We start from the raw sequence: 14,819 nt of genomic DNA on the forward strand, positions 1-14,819 counted from the left end.
AACACTGGTTTGATCACCCATTGTTTACTTCTTTTAGTGAAGGCCTTATTGTAGCGAAGCGTCCCTAAAGTTCCGGTCGTCCTACTTTGTTGACGGCCAACATTATGGTTATGTGCCAAGACCGCTAGAAGAGTCCGATTTATCATGCCCTCCATGCCAAAATGCAATCGTTTTGGCCTGTACTTTAGGCACATATTGTGGAACACCTCCAAATCTCCTGTGTGGCAGAATTCCGTGAGTCCCCTCAAATCTCTTGTTATAGTTTTATCAAATACAATCTTTTCAATGGCTTTGTAAGTGGGTGATGAAGGAATCAACCACTTCTTCTTCCGTGCCTCCTCTGTGGACAAATGGCCATGTTCACAATTGTGGAAATGTTGGTTTGTGGTCCAGCGGTGAACGTTGCTACAGTGTAGCATTACTGACCGCCATTTTTCCAGTAGAATTTCCAACGACCCTTCACATGTTTTTGAGCTCCACCAAAGATGGTTGCTGATTGACTTGGACCACTGTGAAATACCTTGCATATCTTTTTTTTTACCTGCAGCCGACATTTTTTTATTGATTGTTTTTGCAAGATGCCATATGTCAAATTGGTGATTTATATTTTTGTACTCTTCTCTCATTGTCTTGGCAATTGAAACGTGTCTGTCCGTGGCTATCAGGTCGATCACCATTCCCCGCGATTGTAGTTCTTGCAATGATGCTACAAAGCCAACTTTCTCCATGGGCACTGAGGATGTACTTTGTGACACCTGCACGACCACCGAACTCACAATTTTCTTACTTTCCAAGTGGAAAGTGGTAGGTGCAGTACTTGGCTGAAAATCCTGGGCTGTCGCACTGTCCATCACCGGCTAGCCTGAACCGTTTGCCCGCGAATGTACTTTCAATAGACATTTTTTCCATTCTCCAAGCTTCGCTAATGGCTGGAAATAGATAATCGGTTTGGTATTTCTAGAACTGAGTTTTCACAATGAAATGGATTCCCACAAACTGAAAGAAATACTCTAACTTTTTAAAACTTGAACCACTAAAAAGTGCGGCCGCTGCACAAAGTAGATTGCCTGCTGGCAGTTGCCCCAGCATGGGTTGTGCAGACCATGAGAACGGATGATATTGTGTACAGGTGGCATGTATTTTAAGGTTAGTGCCTTGAATTGCACGAGTCACATTAATCAATGGCTCCCCACATACTTCCCCACCAACTGAATGCCCACATTTCAGCATAATAATAATATCAATCAAACAACTATCGAATACAATGAATTTGGCCTCTTTCCTTATACTGTCACTCTGCATCCCAGCTGGTTCGGCCTGTAACGTTGAGGACATGTCACTCACATTAAAGGTACAATCTCTGATATCGTCTTCTGCTATGTTCAGTGATATTGATGGTGTTTCATTGTCGTCCATTACATTCTCTTCCATTGCAACATCTGTTCCTTCTCCGGCGATGGGAGAATAAAACAATTTCTTCAACTTTCTCGCGGTCTTAGTTTTTACGGGTGTGGATTCTGTGAATTGATCTTCGACTGCATCCGAACTACCAGGAGGACATTCGCTATCAATGGCTGGTGGTGGTATAGCTCCGTTGTCAATCACTTCATATTCTTCCCATTGGCACGATGCATCTCCAGTTTCAAGTCCCTGCCAAAAGGTTTGACAAGCAACATCTCTCGTTCGCTTCACTGTCTGTGTAGATGTAGTTCGTACACCCACTCGCAACTAGAGGACAGATTGGAAAAGGGATGTTCAGTTTAAACACAACTTACAGTATTGAACTATTAACAGTGAAAAACAACATAATATAGTGACCAGGACACTAACCTTCTTTTGCTTTCTTTTCTTTGAAACTTTCTTGCCTCGAACTTCAACATCTGGACGCTGTTGCTCCGACTCGTGTGTGCATGTCTCCACTTCCTCTTGCGCTGCAACGACTATATTTTCATGATAAGCACATCCATCACGCACTGACGCTCCATCGACTCCCTGAAACATAGAACTTTCATTAGTATGTATAATAATATTGAAAACACAAAATGTACTTGGGGACCAATACCCACATACATCTCAATAGCAAAACACGAATGAACGCATTGTGTAGAACATTCAAACGACAATTATTCACGCATTGTTGATCTAGTTAGATGGAACTGTCAAGATCCATACCTCGGGCTCCGCATAGACTTCCATTGATGATATTATTGAAGATGACGCTTCAGCAACTCCCTGAAACACAGTAATTGCATTAGTATGGTTTTCTATTTTGTTAAAAAGAACATAAACTTTGTGCAGGCGTCAACGGCTCATCTAAATAGACCTGCACAAATGATCAGTTGTCTAAAATAAATAATGGATATCTAAATATGATTCGATTTGCTCGATCGTAGGAAGTGTCACCACCCAGAGATCTGCATCCACTACTAGGGGTGATGTTCTTGTAGAAGAGGCTCCGTCATCTCCCTGAAACATAGTACTTGCGTTAATAAATAAGGAAGTATAGTGGATGTAATCACGTCATATGATCTCGCTTGATCGAACTGTCAGTATCCATACCTCGAAATGCATAAGAACATCAAGGGACGCTGTAACTGCGTTGCACACTTCTGCAAGCTGTTGCGCCGACCCGTAACTGCATGCTCCCCCTTCTTCTTGGACTAATGCTCCATCGACTCCCTGAAACATGGGACTTTCATTAGTATGAACACAATATTGAAAAAAGAAGACACATAGGAGGGCGACGACAGAAGGACATATCAATGGCTAAAAACGAAAGAAACATTGTGTGTAACAATCACGCTACAAGAATGCAAGATCTGATGATCTCCATCGATGGAACTGTCCGGAAACGTACCTCGAGCATTTGAGTGACATCAACGGTTGTCGTCAATGCGTTGGACTCCTCAGCATCTCCCTGAAAGACAGTACTTGCATTATTTTGGATAACAATAATTATAACTGAAAACAAAGACTAGAGGGCGAGTACTAGGGTGTACCATTAGGTAAAATAATTACACGATAAATTAAAACTATTGATTTACATGCCTAAAACAAGTCAGTGGCAGAATAGCTAAGTAAGATTACCCGATAGGCGCTTGAAGTGGCTGATGACTGCAATAACGACACGGATGGAGAATCTTCCGCCTTCATATTGAGTGGATACATAAATGGGGAAATTATTGTTAGCTAATGCTACACACTACCGCAAGGCCGAGAGCTAAATCTGTAAACTTGACTCACCAGTGGAGGGATGTGGACGAATAGAGTGGGAATAGCGGTTGAGAGCAATTTTCGCCTCACTCGCGGTGTTTTCTTCTTTATTAGCAATGATGTGTAGTACATGTCTGAGCTAAAGTGCCTGCTGCAGATGCGGTATCGATCACCCCTCTTGTCCGCAAAGACTTCTAGTACTCTACTTTCAAGCTCAGACGGTGGATATCCGCAATATCGGACCCATTCTCTTATCTGATCTATTGTCTTAGGGAAAACATGCATTATAGTACCTTCAGATTTATTATGGGTCTTCGAAGGGCAACCGCCAATGGAACAGGCAGGCATTGTGGAAAGTTCTGAAAAGTAAAGATCAACAATTCTCAATGAATACCAATGTGTTAAAAAATTAAATGACACATAAAAGGTCCAATGCAAGGTTCGTTTTGGTTCTTGGAACTATACACGTTATTCACATGCGGATAAGTATTTGAATAACTTTAAAAAAATAGAAAAATAATTTGACTAAACTCAGAACATGTGACTAGTTCCTTGCATGTACTGTCTTGAACGAAAAGAAAACATGGATGCAATTTGATGACTACTAGCAAATAGATATAAATTAAAAAATTGGACGCAAAATGATTATGGTACATGGCCTTACCTTGACGAACAAACAGTTAGATGCAGGGATCAGAGTAGTTTCTTGTCGTAGAATAGGGAGCAGTTCACAGGTTGCAAACTGACGAGTTTGCTCGAAGTGGTCACGGAAGTTCACAGAGACGAAGAGCAGATAACCAGCACCTTCACGGGTTGACTAGCAAAGCGCAAAGAAGTTCTCATTCGAAATATGAAGTGGGTTATAAAGAATTCGAAACAGGGGTGTGTTTGTGAATGAATGACGTGTATATGTCGTGGCATTATGCGGTTTGCAGGGGGGCGTCCAGCGTGAGGGGGGATGCTTGGCAGGAGACACGGGGTCTGGAGGTAGACATGGGAACAACAACCCATGCTCTATAGACCACTTTGAAGTGTACATGGTCTTTGGCACCTCTTGGCCTTTATCGCTCCCTGACAGCTCCACTTGCCAGCGCAAGTACCCCGGTGCGAACTGCCTTTGATAGGGCGGGGGGTGGATTGGGGCGGTGGTCGTGCAGACTAGACACAGGAAGACTCATGAATGGAGACACACTTATGTGGATTGAAGGTGGGCGGCCAGCGTGAGGGAGGATGCTTGGCAGGAGACACGGGGTCTGGAGGTAGACATGGGAACAACAACCCATGCTCTATAGACCACTTTGAAGTGTACATGGTCTTTGGCACCTCTTGGCCTTTATCGCTCCCTGACAGCTCCACTTGCCAGCGCAAGTACCCCGGTGCAAACTGCCTTTGATATGGCGGGGGGTGGATTGGGGCGGTGGTCGTGCAGACAAGACTCGTTTGCCGCAGGGCCTCACCAAGGAGAGGCCATCTAACTGCATGTAAGAGGCAGGCTGCAGGATCTAGTACATGGAAGGCAGGGGGGTGAGTTTATAAATACCTCACCCTCCCAGGAGAATATATGGGTGCAGTTCACCCTGGAGACCCTGGATGCCTAGGCAGTTAGTCAGCCTGTACCCGGTGCCCAAAAGGATGATTTATTATGATCAACCATATTGATTATTTACCTATAACCATGTTTTGTATCAATAAAATCCAATGGCCTTTTATTGCCAATGCTTGAACAAAGTGGTGTGGTAAGTATTTTTGGGGGAGGAGGCAAGGCCGGGAGGCTTGATGCCAACCCGCAAAATAACATATGTATGTCTGCTGCATGTGGGTTCAATGGTTATGTGGATTGAAGGTGGGCGGCCAGCGTGAGGGAGGATGCTGGCCGGAGACATGTGGTGTGACAAGACAAGGCACAGGAAGACTATTCAATGGAGACATACTAGATTCATTTAAAAAATCAAAACAACCATTGTTAAAATATATGTTGGGTTTTATTTTAGATCTTAATTTCAATTGAACATAAATAATAAACATTACACATTGTAAAGTTCCGGTTGCAGCACATCCAGGGAAAATCCGCGGTATTGTCCACTGTCGCTGGGGAAATGTTGTCTAATGGCAAGTACCGCACAGGCAGGTATTACTCTCCGAACGCGGTGTCCAAGCCTCCCGTGAAGCCACCAAGTGAAGCAACGATAGGCCACCAGCCTGTACCACCTGTGAAAAAGAAAGATGCAAACTGTATTAAAATGACAAAACTTTCTTATCAATGTCGATTCAGGTAAAAAATGTCATTCTGCTTTGAAAAAAATTCTATCTAGAAAATGCACAATATGGAACCAATTTACATGCGTTCGAATGATATGTAGATGTAATTTTATATGTGGGAGACGACTATGAAATAGTAGTGGCATCACTGACATCACAACCAGGGTATACTTACTCGTTACTCGGATTACGCGGGCGAACAGTGCCGCGAAGTTCGTGCATAAGCACCATCATCATCCTCAACACGGTCCGTGAGAGGCAGGCTTCCCCGAACTCTGGCAGCTCGGTGATGCATTGCGGACTTGGCTCGCCTTCCGAAATGTAGGCCAAGCACCCGGAATTTTCACGGCAGCAGCAGTTCTCCTCCTCAGTTGGCATTAGCTCGCACCGATTGCACGTGCACCAGGTGGAGACGCCGTCCATGCGACATGGTCCAGGCTCTTCATCCGTTGACTGGTCCTCCCAACTGCCGTCCGAATCCCCATCGTTTTCGCGTGCTTGCCTTTCCAGTAGTTCCTCCTCGGTGTACTCGGGCTCGTACATATACGGCATTATTGTAGCCATTGTGTGGTAAAGAAAGTAAAATAATTTACAGAGATGGTACAGGTGTTCACAAGGCCTAGAAGTGGCGAAGGTAGCTGACCAGAGCACAGAAACGAGTCACAGAATACTCAAAGTAACATAGAGAGAGGAATGGAATTGAAAATCTGCTGCTGTGTGTTGTGAAACGGTATGTTTATACTTATTGAGGAAAGAGGCGTCCTGCCATTTCCATGGCGACACTTCATTAGCTGAGGCGCAGCGATTGTTGACACGAAACGTGCTTTGGCGTTGGGAAATGGGCGGTACGCGTCTGCTGATGTCAGGCTCAGGGGCGGGGGATTTGATTTAGTGCCGCAAACGCAGGTGTGCCAGGCCGATGGGGGGAAATGATAGGATTATCACAAAATGGCGGCTGATTTCGAGTGCGTTAATGGACGAAAAGTCGGGTAAGGTCCATAGGAAAGTTTTCTACGATCTACCGATTTATGCTTAAAAACACATGGCCGAACCGTAGGGACAATAAAAAAAAGTCCCGGAACTATCCTTTAAACAAGCAATTTGTAGCAATGTAGAAATGTGTCCATGAGTTTTTTCTTCTTTATTTTTTTTTGCTCACCGCAAAAAATGTAAGTCCTTTTATTTCGACCCCCCCAAAGCCGAAAAGATCTGGTCTAATATTATTGTCACAGCAATAGCCCATGATGGTCGAGCTCCACTAATCAACCGGGACCACCAGAGTTCTTCTTCAACTATATAGGCTTTAGCCAGATGGTGTCACAAGTATGGAGACCTGAAGTGAGCAGTTCCTGGGCAAGACACGAGAAGATGTCGCAATGATTCAATTGTTTTGGGTTTTTCACAGAACAGACAGTCAGATGTAGACGACAAACCTCTTATTTTCATGATTTCATTTGATGGAAGCAGATTAAGCCATGCTTTCTTGGAGTTGTTGGCAAATGTGCTGTCAATTTATAGTTGAAGACTTTATCCAAGGATAGAATCCAGTCAGTCTCATCTAATCTTTTTTTTTTTTGGGGATTTTGGAGCAGCTCTTCTGTAGAGCTGCCACATGCCAAGAGATCTTCTTTACGATCAATTTCCCATTCAGTCATCATTTTGCTTGCTCTGGATTCCATCTCCATTCTAGCCAACCTGAAAATCGATTGACTGGCTGGATCAAAGATTTTCCTGTAGAGCATTATACTGTTACGAGCTATGATTGCTTCGAGTGATGTTATGGCCAATTCGTGCCTAATGAGGACCATTGGAGTTGATTTGGGTAGATTAAGGACTGCTCTCCGAAACAGACTTTCAAGTTGCGACCAAATTGTTTTTAGTAAAAGCGGCATGGCCTCGGCACCATATGTGACTGATGGAATCTCTTTGCCACAATAACATTTTATTGTGGGAAGTAAAGAGAACTTGCCGTACTTTCTGTCAATGATTTTTGCTTGAGAGGTAAGGTGCCCCAATTTTCTTGTAGAGAGGTTGCTGTATTGCTTTTTCTTTTTTTGTACTATCAAGTATAACTCCCAAGTATTTGATTTCAGAAACCTGTTCCACTGTGACACCTTCCAAGACCCAGCTCGATTTTTCTCTTTTCTTTTGCAGGTTCTCTAGTAGTATCACGATCGTAGTTTTTGATTTATTTATTTCGAGGTCATTGGCCAATGTGTATTTAGATAGGACGTCAAGCTGGCGTTGGAGACAGATGGGTGTTTCATCTAGTTGGATCAGATCGTCTGCGTACAAAAGACAGGACACTTTTTCGTGTCCTATGGTTGGTGGAAAGGATCTGATGGTAGTGTTTACGTCTTTGTAGTCACCCATGTACACCAGGAACAATGCCCACTTGAATTGATATGCATAGTGAACTGTCACCTGCATTCACATGTGAGATGCATTACCAATATTTACATGGCAAGCTGCCTGATGGACTTTGCTTCAAAGTTCACCACAGTGAGACATGCAACCAACATCTCGGTTTCATGAGTCCTCAAAAAGCAAAGGTCCCATTTTCTTCTGTGTCTTGTGTTTGGGAGAGCTCCTTTCAATTCCACATCTATTAGAACATTTAGTGTGTGACCAGTCTGTGTGATGTACTGTCTCTCTGGTGTTTCTGTTTGTGGTTCAAATGGTATATCTATCTAGGTTCATTTTTTCACTAAATTCCTGGTAGGTTTCCGCTACATTTTTTTCATTAGCTGGCATTTTCTTAATTGGATGAGGTAAATAATATTGGATGAAGCCCTTTGAGTCTGTACTGCTCAGTTCTGCAGGGTAGTGTTGCCATACAAATTCAGCTCAGATGTGTAGACATGTTCTGCATCTCATAACATGGAAAATTAACTTTCCGGGTCTCCTTTGTCCTTGACCCAATTGGAATAACATCTTGTTAGGGATATACTAGATTGTTTTGATTAGTTATATGCGTATACTTAAATCTGGGGGAGACTGGATTTCTTAAAAGGTGTCTTTCATTTCTTTATCCTTGTTGAATATTGGTTGAAGGTTCTTAACAATGTTGTACAGTTGCATCAATTCCAGCTAAAAGTGACCAATAGTGGTACTTTTTCTGCTTTCATTGAATTGTAGCAGGTTATCTTTTGGAATATTCAGTGCACAGCTCCCTATGAAATTGTATGACTGAATTTCCCTTTTGCAGAAAGGATGTGTGGAGTTGGATGAGTTGCTTGTCCCTTGTCCTCCTGTTCTGGTACTAGATTGGTTGGATTACAGATGTGTGTGGATCAGATGGAACCTTATCCTGTGCAGTCACTTGTTCCAGTCTTTAGGTTTTCTGTATACAACTTGCAATTCTTTCCAACAGAGATGATGGTGTCCAGAAGGCGTATGCTCATCTTGGAAGTTCCTATTGAAAATGTAATGTGGTCATAGAATATGTTGAATGATTCATTACGTTGTTTAAGTAAATGTTTGACTTATTTTCAAATCATGAAAATGCCATTAATGTACCATAAGTGTGTTAGTGGTCTCTGGAATTGGTTTTGTAGGAGGTCTTCCTCAGGCCTGCAACAACAGGTTTTCATATCAATTAACACTTTTTCTGCACATGGCCACTCAGTGTGTTGAGGTTAGCTTTGTCCATTGAATTACACATTGTTATTTGTGAGTGTGAATATCACAAGGTCAACAAGGTCAACAACCACTCTGTCAGTAATCACAGGCAGACTGCTTTCTTGCTGTCTGTAAAAGGTTGAAATATATTGAGGTGAAATCCAGTGCTGCCAGCAGTGCATTAGGATGTGCACACCCAATCTCTCAAATCCTCCCAGAGGAAATACGGGTGGGCCTTGTCTAAGCCTTGTAGCCAAGATCACCCAGTTTGTAGTTTGGAAATGAAAGTCCCAGTATTTGCATTGTATGTCATGAGACTTTCCATATGTTCCGCAATATCGTTAGGCATGGGCTTTATTATTTCTTATTTTTTATTATTTTTTATTATTTCTTCAAGGACTTTATGTGTTGTACTTGATTCTGGGTTAACATGTGGGTCAAGTAGTTGTCTGTTTAATCTCTTTTCTATTTCTATAAATCCATGATCACAACAGCAGCACTCACATCTGCGGGTGTTAGGTATGATTTTCATATTTAGGATAAATTTTCCTGACCTGTGTCAACCCCAGAACCTTTTGCTTGGACTTGGTAATTATTTGACCTTGTCCCTAGGTGAGTGGGAATCCTTTTTCCCAACCACCTAGTCTTTTACTCTTTGTATGTGTGGCCTTTATATGTCTCTCCATAGTGTGTGATTGGAGTTATAGTTTCCTATAACTTTGGATTGACTGTAATATACTGTGACAGCACCCAGCAATTTAAATGCAATGGCTTCCTTTTAATTTTCTTATTATTTATTGGGTGAAATACTGTTCTCCAGAAGTAAACTGGGATTCACATCCCTTTTACATGGATTTAAGTGTACCAGCACACACCACCTTATATGAAGTGCTGGGGAGATACCACATAATCCTCTTTTTTACTTACTTGGTATCATTTGTGTTAAAATTGCAAGTTTACTTGAATGGCTGGTGGCAGTGGTTTTACCTTTATGATGTTTAGTCATCTTTACTCGCAGGCTGTTAAATCAGCCTTGGTAATGCAAAGAAGGGCCATCATTGTGCTCGAATGGAAGACTACTACTTTTTTTGCCATTTCTCATATTTCTGATGTCTTCCCTTTCCATTCTTGGTGGGAATGACCTTGGTGGAGGTTTTGCATTCAGAGGGAAACCTTTTTATTCCCGCCAGAGGCTCCAAAGTGCCTGAGAAGGCAAAAAGCGATGGAGTCCAAAACTCCACAACCCTTTGGTCTTTCATCTTGGCTGAAAGGAACCAAGTACAAATGGAGGACTGGCTGTCCTGGTTGAACAGTCAGACCCTCCCGCCCCCTTTCTGTAAACTGCAGGGATAGTGTGCAGATGTTGTGCTGTAGTTCCTGATGATTACCTGGAACCTGGAAAATGCTGCAAAGAGCATCCAAAGAGCAAGATGATCCAAAGAGCAAGATGAAGAAAAGACATCTGTAGTGATTTCCAGTTACCAGAAAGCCTGCTGTATAACCAGAGCCTCACACAACCCTTCCTTTCAACTAGCCTGGGGGTCCTGAGAACAATTAGTCCAACCCAGAGTCTGGCATGATCCACTAGTCTCAGGAGGACCTGCATTTTGATTCATCCCATGACATGCTGTGACCTTTCTGGGCTGCAAACTGCCAATACCCTAGGAACTCAAGGCTGAGTGCAGTGCATGGTCTTCTGAGGGCTGAATCCATACCAAACTTTGGCAGACTTATGCTGGTACTCCAGAGACATGATTGTAATCCCTGAATTCCCCTCACCAGAGTGCAGGACCGAGAGAGTGAAGTGAATCTGACCAGCCATATTAATTCTTCCTCTGGCTGCTGTAAAAAGGTGCCACATCTGTAGAGCTGCAAGAATCTGTGAATAAGCCTTTGTGGAGGCCTCCTCTGATTACTGCTGCTGCAAGTTCCCATCCAGTGTCCAGTTCTTTCGTCTCCTGACCATGGATCAATGGACCGGGTCCTGCGCTACTGCATACTGAAAGTATCAACCCAGAAGCTCTTCTTTTCTCCTAAGGTACTGTGTGGGTTTTGGTGATACTTTCCTTAAGTGTGGTGTGCATCCTGTGATGATGACTGGTGATTTGTGAGGTTGGGAGTTTGCCCATACCACTTGCCCAGGCCTAACACTGGAACGCATATACGGAGCCTTTTGTGAAGTTCCTGAAAACCTAACTAACTCTGAAACTAATGCCTACTTGTTTAAGAAGATACCCTCTGGAACATTGACTTTCCTGCAACTGAAACCTATCCTGACCGGCATTTCAGCTGGCTCCTTGACCACTGTTGTCCCTCTTCTGCCTCTGTGATAACCCATGCTATAGACTAGGGAAAGACTTTATATGTTTTCCATCTTGAAAGTATATGAAGTGTAACAATACTTACTTTCTAAAGAGGTTAGTGTGGTAACTGCATCTCTGTGAAAGAAGAACTGACAAAGTTTCCCTAAGTTTAGGCTTACCTTTGAGTTGCATTCTGTTCCTCTAAAAAGAATATACATTTTTGCATGGGGCTTCAACCATTCTGAAAAGTTATACGTACTGTTTTATTATTCTTAACTGAATGAATGTAAAATCTTACCAATAGGGTTTTCCTACCTTGAATAACAGATTGTCATTCTTAAAGTGTACCCTTGGGTTTTGCTTTCCCTGATCTGCTTTATACAGATCTTAAACAGTATTTTGAGTTAATGCTTGTCTATGGGTTTCTTGTAGCCACTCTTAAAATTATATCAATTTAATCACCTTGAATATCTGTTGCTCTTCTAAACTTGTAACCCTGGGTTGTGCTTCCCTGAATTGCTTTGGTGAATAGTTCATAAAATCTTACTTACATTAGAAACTGTATTATTCACTTCATGAAAGTATACTGATATAACTAGCTATTAGGTAGTTGATAGTTATGTGTCAATAGGTCAATTACTTACCTTGAAATACTTTGGGCCTCCTTATAAGGATGGCGGTCCAGGAACTACGATACCGGTAAGCATGCCGGTACCGTAGTTCCCAGAATGCCATACCACGAGCAGTGCTCGCCTGGCGGGCAGAGCAGCAGCCGCGAGCGCAGCATGTTGGATGCACCAGCACCGTCTTTGATGGTGCAGGTGCATCCGACATCCCCATTCCCATTGAGCCCTATAGGGCTCAATGGGAATGGGGACTGACAGGCACTGGCACCTGGCAATGCAGGAGTTACGGGATCCGGCAATGTTGGTATTAGCCGGTAATTCCTCAATGACGAATGCCATTAAAAATGAAACTCCGGCGGCAGCAGGCACGGCCACCGCCAGGATTATAATGAGGCCCATTGTGTCTTTCTTAAAGTGTAATAGTGGTTTGCTTTTCCTGAATCGCATTGTGCATTCTAAAATAGTTATTGTGTATTCATACTTATCATAGAGTAGCTTAAGGCCCCTCCAGAAAGTATATGAGTTGCACTTATTTATTTTATTTATTTATTGTTTATTTGTAATGTGCACTATACAGCAAATGTCTGTTTCGAGGTGCAAGGGCGGGGAAAGGGTAGAGGAACAAGGTACAAAATAAAAACAAAATGTTCTTAAAAGGTCTTGAAAGATTTGGAACATGAAAGTGGTAAAGCAAAATAGCGGGGGGCATGGATGGAGAGGTGAAGGATGGTTATTGGGGAAGGAGACAAACATTAAACATTCTGAGTAGATTGTGAGCCGATTTGGAATGTGCAAATGATGAACAAGAAAAAGGGGGAGATGGGAAGGAAAAGGAAGTGAAGGAGGGGAAGGTGAAAGTTAGAATACATGCAAAAACAAGTAAAACAGTGCTTGGCACAAGTAGGCAGATTGAATTAGGAACCCAGAATGTAATTAGACAATGAGGTATGAGTGAATGAAGAGTGGGAAAGCCTTGCCTCATGGAATGAGGTGCTATATCAGACATGCAGACAAACAATTTGGACTATAAGCAGGTAATTGGCTGAAAACTGCAAAGACCTCACCTCATGGAATTGGGGGCTACATCAAGCATGCAGACAAACAAATTATACTAAGCAGGTAAGTCACTGAAGACTGGAAAAGCCTTGCCCCATGGAATTAGGGTCTATATCAGACACGCAGACAAACAATTTAGAGAAAGTGGGTAAGTGAATGAAGACTGGAATTCATTGCTCAGGGCAAGATGGGATACAGCAGGCATACAAAAGAAGTGAGACATCAGAAACATCTAAAATGAGGAGCCTTACATTTAATAAGTTATTCTCTACAAAGGTAAATAAGCCTAGGGTCGTGACGTCCCATGTCCCTTTGGTCAGATATTGCAAATCTTTAAAAGTGATGAAATTGGCAATAGTGGCAAAGCCAACAGGTGAGTAAAATGTTAGTTATGAAAGATAGAGTTTTAAATATCAGTGGTCACCTTCCCCAAAGGGATCTCTAATCCAAGAATGTTAAGATTCGCTAAGCCCAATTAGTTTGTTCCAATTCAGGGTGCTCTCGGCCATGGATCCAGTGGTCAGGCATCTGGTTTGAGTTTAGTTCGGTGGCAGTTCTGAGCTCTAATAAGACTGTCCCACATGTCTGTTGCTGTATGATCCCAGCACCCAGAGAGGCAAACCACCACAAGTCCCACGTAGTAAGACGCAGGGATAAAACAGAAACAAACAGTGGTAGCTAACACGGCTCTCAGGCAGTGGCAATGATAAACTGCTCCAAGAAAGTCCACCTTTGATATGTAGAGCAGCAGCTGCCGGAGGACTTAGACTGACGGCCTTCCAAGCTTACACTCAAACTCAAAGGGCACAATTGCAACACAGATTCCCTGGATGGAGCTGGCCAGACAACATGATGGTTCTGGGCACTTCCAAAGACTGCTGTAAAAGGGATCACACCCTTAGCAAAGCCCAAACTAAATTCTAGCTGCCACCGATCTACATACTAAAACTATGCAGGGTGATAGGCTCCCAGTTTATGCGCTATGATGGTTCTGAGAGGCATTCCTTGTACTGGGCTCCTTGGGGATGGCCCAATACCATATACCTTAAGTAAAGAGTACATGCTCATAATGGCAGGGGGACTTCAGTAGAAATCCCTCTGGCCACCATAAAGAAATCAATGATCCAAAATACACAAGGAAAAAGCAAGGTTGACATGCCCCAGGAAGTTGACCTACCAAAATAGGAATTCTGAACTTTGTGGCTCAGGGATGTAAAATCCAATTAATATTCTCAAGCATTGCTCTACCAATGACCTCTTACCTAAAATGCAGTTCCTCAGCAGGTGGTTGGTTTCTAGAGAAGTTTGTTATGCATGTTGTTCAGCTATGTGTAACATTGAAGGAATGATAAATATATCCACTGCTATACAGACTGCTTCACATTTAAATTCACAAGTCTGATTCCAAATCCCCAATAAATGATCAAAGGAGCTTCCCCGTAATTGACTTAAAACATGATGAAAATTGACTCCTTAACATCTCCCCACCTCCCCACAAGTCTTTAAGTTTAGGACACTCCTACATATGTGAACCCATGTGCCCGTTTGGCGACAGTCCCTTCAGCACTTTGATGATAACTGCAGAAACATTTTCTGAAGTCTGACCCGGATATAGTGCCATCTGTAGATCATTTCATACCACATTTCCTGTGTTTGCACAGCCTTCCTTAATTTAAGAAGTTTTTCTCACAATTTTTTCCCAAACTTCCAAAAAGATTTCTTTCCATATAGACTCCTCCTA

Source organism: Ambystoma mexicanum, chromosome 5q, assembly GCF_040938575.1.
Source record: "Ambystoma mexicanum isolate Mex_15411 chromosome 5q, UKY_AmexF1_1, whole genome shotgun sequence".
Lineage (NCBI taxonomy): Eukaryota > Metazoa > Chordata > Amphibia > Caudata > Ambystomatidae > Ambystoma > Ambystoma mexicanum.